At 44.4% G+C, this 15,245-nt stretch overlaps 1 protein-coding gene across 1 annotated transcript in view; it reads right to left on the bottom strand.

Moving 5' to 3' along the window:
• The window catches only part of sipa1l1 (signal-induced proliferation-associated 1 like 1), a 54,195-nt gene extending 44,498 nt beyond the window's left edge, over positions 1-9,697 (bottom strand). Inside the window, exon 1 of the mRNA XM_076167222.1 lies at positions 9,502-9,697. The gene's annotated coding sequence lies outside the window, so the exon portion shown is untranslated. The remainder of the gene's footprint in view (positions 1-9,501) is intronic.
• Positions 9,698-15,245: the final 5,548 nt, after the last annotated feature.

Here is a 15,245-nt window from a genome sequence, read left to right as displayed (position 1 = left end):
ATCAGTCAGCAGTTGGCACCACTTTACCCATGGGCTAAACAACAGCACAGCTGGGTTCATCCAATATTATGCAATGCAGCACCACCCCCACAGGCCCTCTTCACACCACCACTCTCCTCCTCCCACTCTGCCTCCCACAAGCTCACCACTGGCTATTTGCAGGCAGAAGTGCACTGTGTGAGAGACACAAGTGTTCCAGCGCTGGCACAAATGGTAGGGAGATATGTGAAGAAGTCCAAATTTACAAATATCTTATTACATATGAGCCTAAACCTTCAGCAACTTTTAATAATAGTCTTAACTATCAAAACCATAAAACATTGTACTCCTATAATGAATTCATCTGTGGTGTGGAGTAAATCCTTCATTAGGTTACTTTACTGCTCCAGGTTTGTTTACCTCACTGATCAATGATGATCAACAGTGATTGTGCTTTTACGTCCTGGAACCAAATTTTGTTACTAAGCAATACTTGCCAAAAGTAGAACTGCACTTGTTGCCAGGCAACATTAGCTAACTGAATCTCATATCAGGATGCAATGAGAACCTGTAGTGCTTTGAGCTGCAACCCAGTTGTCGTTTCATTGTGGCTACAGACTGTCAGGTCCAACTACAATGACGATATTCAAGTCCTTTGATTTCCAATTATACCTCTGAACTGCATTCTTCAGAGGCATCATCTCATCCAAAAAAAAAACACTTCACACATTTGTCTTGCAGTAATACCATATAATGAATGGTAGCCTAATCAAGAACATTTGTTATTCTAAGTAAGCACCTCTGTTCAAAACAGTAATTGTTGCGACCATAATAAAAGACAATCAAAGTAAGCAAGCTAAAGTGAATCTCTCCTTTTCAACCCCTTGGCAACTGTGGCCAATTTCCCCAGGGACAAGTGCTTCATGAGATTTTAAAGGCTTTAAGGCAGACAGTCACTTCATTAAAAACAACTCTGAGGGTCCTCATCAAAGTCGCTTTAGTGCAAAAGTGGGCTGCCATCATTAGAAGCTATGGTTGGCAGGCAAATCTCTTGTCTTGCTTTAGTTGCTTTTTAATGAAAAACAGCTGCTTGGTTAAACCACTGATCAGGTTTTCCTGTTCAGCGCTGGAACAATCAACTGGAGTCTTTGGCTTAACACTGTCAGAGCACCACTGGAACAGATCGAGGCACCGTGTGATAAATCCCCTCCAACGGCCATTTAAAGCACTCTGAAGCCATGGAGCAGCCCACTCCATTTGAGTGATTGGGTAACAAGACAGCCGCAGCCTTGTGAGTGATTCATCTCACTTCGCTGCATGTGAGCACTGTAGCTCGTGGTGATGGGGGAAGATGGTGCGGCGACAGGTGCGAGAGGGTGGGAAGAGCGTTTGCAAAAGGGGAGCTTTCTCAAAGCAAAGGTCGCAATCACTTTCTCCCAGTCGTGACCTTTTTCAACATTACTGCAGTTTGGCAAAAGTTTCTAAGAGGAGAAACGCTGCTCTCAAGTCGAATTTGTGGAAAAAAAGAATGATTACAAACCAGACAAAGAAAAATACAGAAACATTTCACCATGAAAGACCTCTATACATTTGACCATCTTTACCCTTTTGAAGGAAAATGATGCATATTTCCCACAGGGTTATAAAAGAAGCAGTATCTAATCTACAGAGGACGAGCAGGTTTCCTTCATCATTCACTAAGAGAGAACAGCAATAAAGCCTTCGGAGTCGGTGGCTCTGCAACCACATGCCCAAATGTGGACAGCCATCACGTCCGATGCTGCTTGTCCAAATAATCATTAACCAGTTCAGCCCCGGGTAAATATTTTAAGAGTTTTTGCAAACCACAATGTAAACACACATACATTGGCAGGAACACAAACACACTTGGTGCAAGGAAGGGGTGGCTTGAGTAGTGGGGTTGGGGGGGTTGATTTCATTGTTCTTTCGCATTTTAAGCGTAGCTAAAGTTGAAAACGATGAGGTCATCCCTATTGTGTACACATAGCATTCACACACAACCCGCTGCATGCCATACACCCCCCCCCCTGGCCCAGCATACGCCATGATGGGATGGACCCTGCGAAAGAGTAATGAACCTTTACCGTACTTTTGGCCTTTGCAAACTCTAAACCTGAGAACCATTAAATCTGAGTATGGGAGCTCCACTCTGGCTTGTGAGGCCTTCACCTTAGATGCCAAAACACTCCCCGTTTTGGGTGAGCAAAGTGAACTGAAAGGTTGCAGTGAGCACAGCAGATCACGAAAAGCCCACTTTCCTGTTTTGGTTGTCTGTTTCCACCACCTGCAAGCCAGATGTTGAAAATCTAGACACTGTGACCTATTTCTCTGGTTTAGAAGCAAATCATCAGTAGTATTATTTTATAGTATTTTCAATACTATGGATGGGAGGCAGTAGCTCAGTGCGCAGTAGCTCAGTGGGTAGAGCTTGTGTTTGGGAACCGGAGGGTTGCCGGTTCGAGTCCCTGCCGAGGTGCCCCTGAGCAAGGCACCGAACCCTCAATTGCTCCCCCCTCTCTGCGAAGGGTGGTAATGTCATGTAAGTCGCTTTGGATAAAAGCGTCTGCCAAATGATCGTAATGTAATGTAATGTAATGTAATACTAGTTCATGTGCATCTACGGAATAGCCACTGGAAACAACAGAACCTCAAATAAATGGACATACTCTAGTTCTACTCAAGGTGACAGTAAAAGAATTCACTCCTCTCTCTGGCTTTGTGTCAATACATGAATCTGCACGGCAGGAAGAGTTTCGGGGGGTCAGCCAAAAGCTGCTGCTGCCGCTGCTCGCAGTAAATCAAGATGGATCCATGTGTTTACCAGCACTGGCACAGAGCTGGGACCTCCTTGAAACCCACAAACCCAACCAAGATGTCTTGTATTATGAGGATTGGCACAGTGGAGTTTCAGTCAGCATTTGCCGACCTTAAAAGACACCAGTGACAAGGATGATGATGACAACAATTCAATCACAATATTCTAACATCCATGATATTTATCAGGAAATCACAATTAGTACTGATAGAACTTTCAATTTCAAGTATTTTCAAGCAGCATAAAGCGTTTGACGACCTGCGGGAACGAAATATTCCAGGACAAACTCAAGCAAAGGTTATCTGTTTGTTGTGGCTTAGACGCTCTCTCGACAGGCTACACAGACATCCAGGAGACACAGTGTGACAACAAAAACAAGCTAAAAGAAAACTATACAAAGCTGAAGAATTGAGTGCCGACTCTTAAGTGGATCAGTGTTTTGAGCCCCGTTCAAATCAAACAATGACATTAGTTTCAGTCTTTCAGTCAAAAATATCCTTTCATACTTGTTTAAATTTTCTACTTTAATAAAAAATCACCAAGTTTTTCTGCATTAAGTGATGGTACCGAGCAAGCCGAGTGCTTAACCACCTTGCCGTCTTAAATGTGTGTTCTAGTCTCTTAACAGACACCCCCTTCCAAGCAGCCGCATTACCACAAACATCAGCACAGCCACAAGATGGTCTGCTGAGGCTCAGTGGGATATAACAGCTATGGAGGGGAATTTAAAGTGACAGTGAAATCACAGAGACGGCCTATAACACCACACTTAATGAATCCATTCCAAGGCAACGCAACTACTAAAGATCCCACTGACTTTCAAGCCAGTTTGTTCTCTCTTCACACTCTCTCTCTTCATCTGCTGTGACAAGGAAAAAGACAACATCCCTTATCAAGCCGACTTCAAATATAGTATATGCTGCATTTTAAAAAAAAAAGGGACAAACAGATGGCAGCTTGACTCGGATTCAAGAATGAACAATTCCTTTCAGAGCGGCGAGGCAGCTCTGACCAAGCATGAACAATGACCAGGATGCATCTTCCTTTAATCCCGTGCTTCAGTTTCCTCTGTTTGTGTGTCAGTCTTCACTTAAGAGTTCTTCACAGCGGCACGTGACTAAAGGAAAAGGCCTTTTCTAGAAAAACATTCATCTTTGGGGCTCATCCAAAAACAGCACGAACAACACAGAATTAGATCCAGCATTGTCACAACAGTTAACAATTATAGTTTTGACCTAACTACCAAAAATTGAAACCTGTACAAAGTTGATAACGCTATAATAAGACAAGCAAAGACATATTAATCCTTCTAGCACCTCTTTACCAATCCATTAAGGTAGATTTGCGGTAGGCTAGTACTTTAGATAGACTATGTAATATTGTTGCCATGGTTTCAGACGTGTTTTGGACCAGTTGCTGACCGCTGCTCCACTTTCCTTCTGCGCGAACAAATGTTGAAACGTTAATGTGTCCAGAACACCGTTGAGATACGTATTGGATCCTTTATTTTAAAACCAGGTTGAGTGCTGTGAAGTCATCACTAATGGGAGCAGAGGGCAGACTAGCCAGTGACAAATCGTGAATATGAAGTAAGTCCGTCATCTAATTTGATGATCACTTCTGCCTTATAACTGATGGTACATTACACTCTGCCCTCTGTCACACTACGCAGATACATTTGTGGTTGGTGCGTCACTGACACCCATGATACCTCACCGGTAAATAACTGTCAGATAGGGACGACTCCGAAGCAACAAGAATATCGGGAATGTTCATCTATCCAGTCTCTACCCCCGCTCATCCTGTTGCAGGGGGCTGGTGCCTATTATAGTGGCCGTTGGGCAAGAGACAGGAGACACCCTGGACATGTGGCCGTCACTGGGCTAACTCACAGAGACGGGCGAAGTCGTTCCTGTGGTTTACCAATACGCCCGACGCTACACGTCTTTGGCAGTGGGAGGAAAAGCGGAGCGCCTTGGGGGGGGAACGCTCACCGACACGTGGTGAACATGTAAACGCCACACAGCAAGGCCTGAGGCGATATTCAGGCATGAAAATCCTTCCCAGGCTTCATCAGTCAGATATTTAGCTACGACTGCGTTTTAATTTTCACTGTGAGAGTATTTAAAGTGCATCTTCAGCATTACACCACAATAGACAGCCTGACATGCTAATGCAACTACCCTGTAAAATGCAACTAATTCTAGGCAGGAGACCAAGCTCAAGTTGCCAAATATCAATTCCATTTAAGCGTAACAAAAGCAATGTGGTTAGAGATTCGCAAGGATCACATCTCATCTCCAGCACTCAAACAGCTATGTAATTTCCTGACTAATAGCTTGCATAAATTTGAGGTTCCAGCTCCTCGCAAGTTTTCCAAAAATGGCATCGGAGAGAGACAGCGGCAATTATCAAATTGCCAGAAAAGGGTCAGAGAAGCACATCAATCACTAATACCAGCCTAGGGAGCCAAGAGTAGCAACATCCTTTTCAGTCAGCCAGCGGGACAAAATTGAGAGAACTCTTTCTGCTTGTAAACAGATGGTGAGGCAGTTGGTGGGAATTTCGGCAATGCTGCCATACACATTTCGGGGATGAAGAATAACAGTTCTCATGTCACTTTCATGGGACATCGTCATGGACATGAGGAGGATATAAGAGAGTATGTTGAGTGTGTGCTTGACTTTGAATATCAGGCTGCTGAATCACATAACTGTTCAAAATCCCAAGATATGCAAGAGTTATTGAGTTAAGTTCACTTAATAAAGGCCAGTAACTTTAGTTTTGTTGTATTATAGGATCACTTCATATAAAGTTAATGACCCGTAGTACACAATTAGTCTGTATGAGATAGATGCTAGAAGGTGTTGTCAGTATCTACTACAGAGCTCTCAGAACCGTGCAATTGGTGTATAGTAACAGAACAGTACTCCTATCGTCATAATTGAAACCCTTCTCCACCTTTTCACATCAAAGCCCGGCAAGGTCAGACCCATGCGAGCCCTCGACACCATCAGAATCACAAATCCAGGTCAGATAGCGTGTGCGGGCTCACAAACACCCGACTCAAAAGGCAGGGTCATCGAAGGTCACTGAGGATACTGCACAAATAAATATTGAGTTGAAGCTAAACTCCCACATAAAGACGTTCTTCCTCGTTGCTTTTACGGCAGTTAAGCTTTGTTCTTTTAGCATATAAGCTGTTCTCTCTCTCTCTCTCTCTCTCCAGGCCCATTTGTACAATATGTTCCTTCTGTTTATGTCTGCATGGATTAGCCAGCGTCATCATTGTTTCATGGCGTATGTGTGTGTGTGTTTTTTTATAGCTTTCTCACTCATTTGTCATAACTGAAATCTGAGCAGTTATAAAAACCTCAATGCATTCTTCTGCCATAATCCAGTGTCCCAGTTAAGACGTCAATGCGAGGAGGAGAGAGAGCGAGAGCGAGAGTGAGACAGAGAGAGGGATCCTATACAAGGAAAAACACATTTTTAATTAATTTCAGGTGGCATAACTCAACTGCTTCCACCTCCCTCTCTGTCTAGTGTGAAAGGACCCAACGGTGCATCGCTGAGAGCATTGACAGGTTTTCTATTTACCCTCTGCTCAGGAACTGGATCAAAAGAGAAGCCATTTCACACACACACACTATAGGCCTATTAGGGAAAACACTGCATGGGCTCGCATGCACTTCTGATGTGTGAGACGTTACAATACAAACCTAAGCTCCCAGGTTGCCTCTATTTAATCACTAAACCAAATTAATACTTTCGAGACATCTGTTTGGACTTCTCTCCTTTGTTAGGTGGAGCAGTGACCTAAGCCGTGACGCCACTACAAACCGTACGCATGCTAACTATAAACAAACAGGCTAGCAGAGGACATCCTACTCTCCAGTCATCAAAGGAAGAGTTTTAAGAGACCAACGCAACATGGAGCTGGTGGTGTGTTCATACTCTGCTTTCATATTCACAGCGTAACACAAGAACACTGGCATATCACAGCGGGCAAGGATCTGAAGTAGAAGACAAACCTGAAAAACATCGAATTTAACTGCAAAAATTAGACAATATCACACTAATGGCACCAGAGAATATAGAGAGTGTAACATGACACATCAGAATATGTCTTACCCCTGAAATTAAATCAATAGTCTGATATAGAATACATGTACAATATAAGACACACTTTACCACTCAGGGCCACATATTTCTGTGAGCTCGCTCTGTTTCGCAGAGTGATTTATCTGCGTTGGGAGACTTTCTTACTCTGTTATTTCTCAAAAGAGAGCCCACCCCAAGAAGTTCAGCAGTGGGAACTCGCATTCCAATGTCCAACTTGCAGGGAGATAGACAGAATAGAGGGCGAGAAGGACAGATGGAGAAGTGGGGGGGGGGGGGGGGGTAAGGAGACAGAGGCTGAGGGAGAAAAAAGGGTGAGGAAGATGGACAAAAATGGAGAGAATGTCAGTGTTGGCATGGCTTCCACCACAGGAAGGAAGCGAGATGAGAGGAAAAGGAACTGTCGGTGACGGGTGAAAGGAGGGGGGGGGGGCTGCTGTGGGAGGTGGAAAGTATAGGAGCCACAGTGAGCGAGACGGAAGGGGAGAATCGATGCGAGGGAAGAAGCAGGGTAAAGAGGGGGGATCCACGTGCTGAGGCTAATGTGGGAGGGTGCACACACACACAAGTTGAGAGCCTATTTTCAGCTCCTGTCAGTGTTATTTATGCCAGCATCAAAGGTACGAGCAGGGGAGCAGTGAGATATTTAACTATCCTATTCCCCAGGACTTCAATTTGCAAGATCTGAGTGTGTGTGTGTGTGTGTGTGTGTGTGTGTGTGCGTGTGTGTGCGTGTGTCTGTGTGTGTGTGTGTGTGTGTGTGTGTGTGTGGGGGTGCGTGTACGCTGGCAAAAACCTTGACCGTTCCACATTAGCCTAGGATGCACGTTAGAGGTTTCTGAACAATTGGCCGCCACTTAGTCACAGTGGATTTGACACAAAGTGAAATCTCAACATTTTGTTTGCAAACAGTAATAATGGAGCGACACAAAAGGAATTCATGCGAGAGGCCGTGACGTGCTTCCAATGGCGATAACTGGATCTGTTTCTCAAAATCCTCCAGTTTCCTCTCACATCTCCACCCTTCTTCATCCGGATGCACCTACAGAAGCCCCTTCACAATCCTGCAACTGTCAATCCCCCCGACCGTGACATTTGATCTCCCTCTGTTCCTTTTCTCCCTTTTTCTCCCACCTCCCCTTTAGTTCGACAGCTACATGTGTTGCAGAACATGCGCGCCTCCGCCTACACACTCGGCAGCCTACTTGATACTGTGAATGCGACACAGCCGCGCCGGTATCTTCCCAGCCTTGGCATTCAGCGGGGACTGAGGAGGAAACGTCCGACGGCACGAGACGTTCAACGGGCTCAGTTCTGGGGGTGGGGGTGGGGGTGTGACATCAGTGACTACAGCAGCGGACAAAGCGTCTGGAATGCTGCTTCTCAGTCGGAACATAACTCTAATGCTGCTATTGTGCTCCAAGTTGAGAGTTTGACCCATACCAACCACCCGATGAATAGCGATAGGATCTCTTTGAGGTGCTAGTCAGAGGAGGAATCAGTGTGTGTGTGTGTGCCCCATGGAGGGTTGAAGCTGGTAGCCTGAGGCCATACTCCACAGGTGGAGATGGCACCAATAACACAGAAGACAGAGCAGCAGCAGGGGTCCACTTACAATAAAACTCCTCCTCTGGTACTATTAAGGTCAAACAGATCTCATGGACCACAGGCCTGAATTAAGACATGTTCACAATCACGTTTGCTCAATTTGGAGGGATTTTATGTTTGATCCCCATACAGTTCCGACCAGGTTGCACACACACATACACAGAGAGAGACAGCCATTTTGATTAATGATCTTGATTTTGACAGAGATCTGGGTGGGAGAGAAACCTTCATCTGATGTCTGACTGAGAAAATCTAACAGATGTGAGATGATTTATCTTTTCTGTAACCTCTATAGACAACTTTCCACATTGCAACCAGCACACACACACACACACACACACACACAAATACAGAGCCACCTTTCTGGCAGATCTCTGTAAAGACGAACCACACTAGACTACAACATTTAGAGTCAGAAAAAGATTGCAAACCGCAACAATCGAGATCCTACGGGGCAAAGACCTGCTTCCACTGAGATCTACCAGATGCCTTTCCCAACATTTCCCCATCATCATCTCCACTTGACTGTTTATTGCAGAGCGGCCGCTTGTCATCACAGTGATAACAACCATCTCAAAACAAACAATTACCAATATCAGATGGGCATTTTGCAGAGTTTCCTGTTTGTTTAGGAGCAACTGAGCGTTATTTAAACGCCAACTGTCATATCGGCCGACTCGGATAAGATTCTAATAGGTAAATCTCGGTAATAGACAACTAATATAGCTGGGGGGAAAATGATTTAGGCTGTCTCAACTTTCCACTGTAGTTTAACCCAAGTAGCGTCACCTGAAAATCCTTCACGGTAACTACGACCATCAGAATATAACAACGCAAAGACAACGAGTTTACATGAGGAGAAAGCGGCTGCAGCGGATGATAGAGTGACGAGTTAAATGTCGACTGTGTGTGTTAACGGGACGCGCGGCGGAGGGGAGAAAGCAGCACACACTCACCTTTATTAATTTCCACCTTGTAGGCGTTTTCGGAGGGAAAAATAACACACGCTCCGGTCACACACACCGTCACGGTTCCTTTACGCCACACAAAACGAAGCAGCCGAGCACGTTGGAGCGCAGAGACGCTTCTGGGCTCGTCACCTTTTGTCTGTGTTGTTGTCCGCGGGCTCCTCCGCTCGCCTCTCTCGGTTTGTTAATTCAGAAGTTCAGCCAAAGTTGCAGCGGTTCGCTCCGCCCCGCGACGTGGATGAGTTCACCGCCACCCACCCACAAGCTTCCTCGCGGCACCAACTCTCGCGATAGGCACCGCAGCTGTCAAGAACGCTACTACATGGCGAGCAGTGGCAAGTGTAGTCTCGCGATAAAAAAGCAGCGGATGAGCAGTTTACTGGTGAAAGGATGGCAGACGGGGAGAGCGTTGCTGTGGCAACAGAATCAGATAGTTTTTAGTGGTCGTTCTAATCTTCCCTGAATTTAAAATGATAGAATCCCCGTATGTGAGCTGGCGTCGAGCAGCTTGATATCTATAAGGATCTGCAGATACATGTATGCTGTCATGGAGATAGCCAGTTCTGACCCTATTCTGTCATCTCTGTAACATGATTACATTGCAGCTGTGGTCTTCCTGTCATTACCTCCGCCATCTGTTTGTTTGGCTGTTAGCAGCATATCTCAAAACGTTATCGAGGGACTTCAATAAAACTTGTTGATCTGGATAGACAGGATCTATTTTGGAATATGGCCAACTTGGTCATGGTGCTGTAATTACCAATTTATGTTTTGGTCTACAATTTTTGAACTGTATTAATTAATGTGCTGTCACCAAACATAGCTAGTAACAGTTGCTACTCATGCAAAAAATGTTGTTATTTTGATTTTACACCATCAAAAGTTACTTTGTCATATAACTTTGGAACAGTTCATCGAAGTTTGTTGTTTTGACGTGGGTCATCATGTCATCATTTAGAGACAGCATCACAACATGAGAGAACTAGTCGGCCTTGGCGGAGGTATCCCCTCTCTGATTGCCATCTAGTTCATGTCTTAGTCATTCTATAGCCTGGCATTTTGAACCACCCCACAATTTCCCTACTCAGCCTGATCCTTCTGCCTCCTTCACTCTGGTCTCAGCTCATTCATCAAGCCTCCAGTAAACCGCCAACACCAGCCGGTTTACTTTGATTAGATAATTTTTACAGCCTCACTTGAGCCTCCCTGCTATTTTTGACCTTCACCTTTCTTTTGCTGTTTTTCTCTCAATCTACCTGCTACCCAACAGTTTTCCTGTCTCATTGACCCGCCTCCTCATCGACTGACTGATTAGATTCAGTCATCAAGTCAACTAGGAGGCTGGAAATTGGCCCAAATTTAGACAGAATTATTCCATGTTCAAAGTTTATCATGGCTGTTGTTGTTAATTCCACCTACGTCTGTTCTTTCCAAACATCACACAGTCATAAACACACTTTCATCCTTCCTAACAAACATCAATCATCCCGAACAGGAGATGTAATTAAATGGATCATTATTATGTTATCTTCATTAACAGTGGACCACTGCAGAACAAATATGAATTATTCAAATCACATTATTACGTTCATGCTCTAAGTCGAGCTTTGTAAAATCAACCCAACTGCTTTCTAAACATGCATTTTTTATTACGCCATGAATTTTAATTTGATCATAGCAAGAACACTGCACTAATTAAAGGTGCTCAGCAGGTATATCAAGAGTTAGTGAATAGAAATTAATCTCTGTTTGACACACACCCACCGGTGATTAGTAACAATCTGCGTCTCTGAATTATGTCTCTTTAAATCTCCCACACACACACACACTCACACAGCAGTTTTCAGACAATCACATCAGTTTAATCATCTTCTCTGCACATATCATCTCCATTTCCTTCACGTTCCCTCTTCGTCTGTGCTATCAGTATTCTAAAATGTCGCCCGGGATTACATAAGAATCTAATAAAGACAAGGAAAAAAAGAGATTACCTTCATTAAGCCATTCTATTCCAGTATAGCTTCATGGGTTTTAACACTACCCACCCGGATCTGTCATGGGGTGGATATTTGTGTGGGTGGTTAGCATTGTTCTCTGGTGAAAAACTGCCCCCCTGGGATTAGTTTGAGCACCTAATTGGTTTAGCCACAGAATGAGATTCACTATGGATTAAGGCAGAGAAAACGTTCATCTCCCACCTCCAATGAGAGGGACACCATACTGTTTGTTATGCCAATTAAATACACGCGTGGCATCACTCTGAGCTGCAGAGAATACCGACACCTTGAGGTGACTTGATTCATCCAGCGGTGGAATAAAGAGGCCTGTGTTACTGAAGAAGGGCCCTGACTATTCTCATTACAAATGTCCTCAAATCCTGCGCCTGCTTCATTAACTTAAAATATGAAAGGCAGATTTTGCCATCATTCAGCGGGAGAGCACAGCAGAGACAGTTGCTGCAACTTTTTAAAATGCCAACCTTCCCTTTGTTGCTGTGTGAGTGTGTGTGCCAGTGATGCAACCAATCACTTCACCAGCTGCTGACATTTCCTGCTGTCAAAACTCAGTTTCCAGCCCTTAGTCTCTGCGGCGTGACTGAAATCCCCAATATTCTACTCATCAAACCAAAGTTAATGAGATTGCAGTTTGTACTTGTCACTAAAAGAGTTCCCGGGGGTATTTTTGGCCTTATTTTGTAATTTATACTGTACATAACACCATGTATGGGGCAGTGGGCCTGGTTCATCTGCTCTCTTAGTGGTGTTATCGACCAGACTGTGCAGACAGAAGAAATCTTATAGAGAATGCTTGTTTTTGAAGTTCGGTATTTGACCCTTGACCCCATCCTAGCATGTGATGTTATCATATGCGCTGATGTTCCTGCAGGAGCCGACACAGTGTGCGCTGCTTTCTGTCTGAGACATATTAAGATGTCAAAATGTGAAGTCGGACATGAGGCGACCACCTATAGGGTACATGACCACAGTAGCCCAAAGAGAGACAGAGAGACTAATGGAATTCCAGGCTCGGTTGCCCCTGGAATCATTGGTATGAAAGAATGGGCCCCATTCACAAAGTTCAACTCAAGCAGAGCTCTTACACTAATAGAGATTGACACAAAGATAGGCGACAAGTTGTTTTCGCATACACTGGCTCTTTTGTCCCGTTACTAAGAGGCGTAATGCAGACAGTGTGCTCTGAAAATAGACAGAATTTGATGCGCTTGTTTTTCATAAGTGGTGGGGGTGGTGTTTCTTCAATGGTGTGTGTGTGTGTGTGTGTGTGTGTGTGTGTGTGTGTGTGTGTGTGTGTGTGTGTGTGTGTGTGTATACAGTATGTGCATGCATGTGTGTAATTAGAGTTTGGTTACGTGTTGTTATTGTGAGGATCAAGTGGTGCGGTTATTTGTCTGACAAGAAGAGAAAGACAACTGATTTACGCTCAAATAAGGGAAAAGAAGGAGATCCTTTTATCATGTGCATAAAAAAGGCAGAGAAGAATGCAAATAACACTGAACTACAGTAACTCCAGACCACAAAGCTTCATATGATCAAATCATCTAAATGAACACTAAAGCAATTGTAATCAGTGTACATTCCCAGCCTTGTCGCACATGATGGGACCTCTATACAGTACATGATGTCGTGGTCCTCCTTGAGGCATGTGTGTGAGTGAGTGGCCTCAGGCAAACTGCCGGCTCAACCGCTCTTGAATTGCAGCACTTACATTTACACAAATAAACCACTTCAGCCTGCAGGCCCTGTGTGTGGGTGTAACCAGCTTGATTTGAACACACCTTCGACTCTCTTGCTCCCCAAGTTGAATGCCAGTTGCTAAGACAAACATTGACAAAGACAAAGCCGGAAGGAGGGTTAATCATTAACCGTTTGGTGTATGTATATTTTGTGGGTGTAGCTGCTGTCAGACAGAAGAACATTGAACGTCAGAGACAAGTGGAAAATAGAGGTGCAGGGGGTTGGTTTCCTCTTCTTCTTCTCATACCTCCATCATTTCTCTGTTTTTGCTTCTCTTCTTCTATTTAGTTTTGGTTGAAAAAAAACTTTATTCCAATAATCTCTATAATTAGCTTTCTTTCATTTTTCCCTAATGTGATTTCTTAGTTATTATTGGATATAAAGGGTTAACAATCTGATCATTTCAACCTACTTATCTAAGTGGGGAGTATATTTATAGTTATTAATGGCGGAGCAATTTTATGCATCATATTGAGTTTATTGATCATGTGCAGCACTAGCCAGCATGTATAAAGCCTGTAGTTTCAGCAACAACAGGAAGTACTTTACACAGCGCCCCCTGTGGTGAAACCTTTCACTCACGTCTGAATTTAATGTAAAAATTTAATAGAAAATTCAGAGGAGACAAAAGTCAGACGCTGATTGCTTCCTGATATGTACCTGTTTAGCATTGTATACACACACACACATGCACAAACAAACACATAGACACAAACACACACACAACCAGAGCTGGACCGACGTGACTCACGCTGGTGTGAAAACACGGCAGAGAGGTGGGAGGATGGTATCACAGCACCCTGCAGAAGAACAAGTGCCTTGGAGTTGGATCCCGTTCAAACACACCAATACACACACGTTCACACACCCCTCCTCTACCCTTCCATCACACTGACTGCCCCCGTCACACGTAAGACACACGTAACCAACCCACCCTCACCAGAAATAACACCGTTATTTCCTGAGGAAACATTGGAGTTGTTTTTGATGTGGTTTCCAAGTTGGGGTGGAAGAGGGAAGATAGGAGCCAGCAGTGAGCTAAGCCATGCTTTGAGAGGATTTGAGGGCTGAGGAGTGAAAAATGCATATTAAGAAGCAGAGTGTATGTGTGTGTGTGTGTGAGAGAGCTGTATGCCCCTCCTGCATTGGCACAGCTCCAGAGCTTGGCATGACAGCACGTTCCCACGCTCAGTGTTTCTAATGTGATGGAAAGGTATAAAGATGGATTATGGCTTAATCCGTGAGACAAGTTGCTGAGGAGGTGATTCACAAACAGAAGTATGTTTCATGATGCATCCAACAAGCGCACATGCAATCATCATTTCCACAATTCTAGAGAAATCAGCTGCATTTACAGCTTCATTACAGAACAACCTGTCCGAGACTTTTAAGACTGAATAACCGGTTTGGATGTCTGTTTAGATAGTAAACAGAGTGGCAATCGAATGCAGCTGGGTCTAATTGTCACGACTGCAGCTGATTAATGACCAATTTAGTCATCTTTCAGACTGCAGCACCTCCTGCTGGACGCATGCCGACAGACAGACCGGAAAGGTGATTGACCAGAGGGGTTAGATAGGAAAGCTCAAAAATGTTTTCCATGGTAACCTTGACGACATTGAGCTCTCATATACAAGAACATATGCAAGTCCAGCATGCATGTCTGTTTGCGTCTCTCTGGCTCTAGTGACACCAAACCTTCTTGATAAAATTAAAATCTTTGCAATGTGTTTCTGTCAACTTATACACATAAATATTTTTCAGCACATATGGGTTTTGCTTCCCAGTAGCAGGACCTCTGGCTTGGACACAGTTGGCTGTATCCATGTGTTGGCTGTGTCCATGAGTGGGCAGCAGGCAGAGGGGTCACAGCCTCCACAGAGGAGGTCAGGACCTGGGGGGATAACATAAGCCGGGTCAGACCTGTGGAAGCCGGACTCCCCTGGCATCAAGTGTCATGGAGGTAGCATGTGGCTC

Source organism: Genypterus blacodes, unplaced genomic scaffold (assembly GCF_046128005.1).
Source record: "Genypterus blacodes isolate CSIRO-AG114 ecotype Tasmania unplaced genomic scaffold, CSIRO-AGI_Gbla_v1 ptg000013l_1, whole genome shotgun sequence".
Lineage (NCBI taxonomy): Eukaryota > Metazoa > Chordata > Actinopteri > Ophidiiformes > Ophidiidae > Genypterus > Genypterus blacodes.
This window is presented reverse-complemented; position numbering and strand designations above follow the sequence as displayed.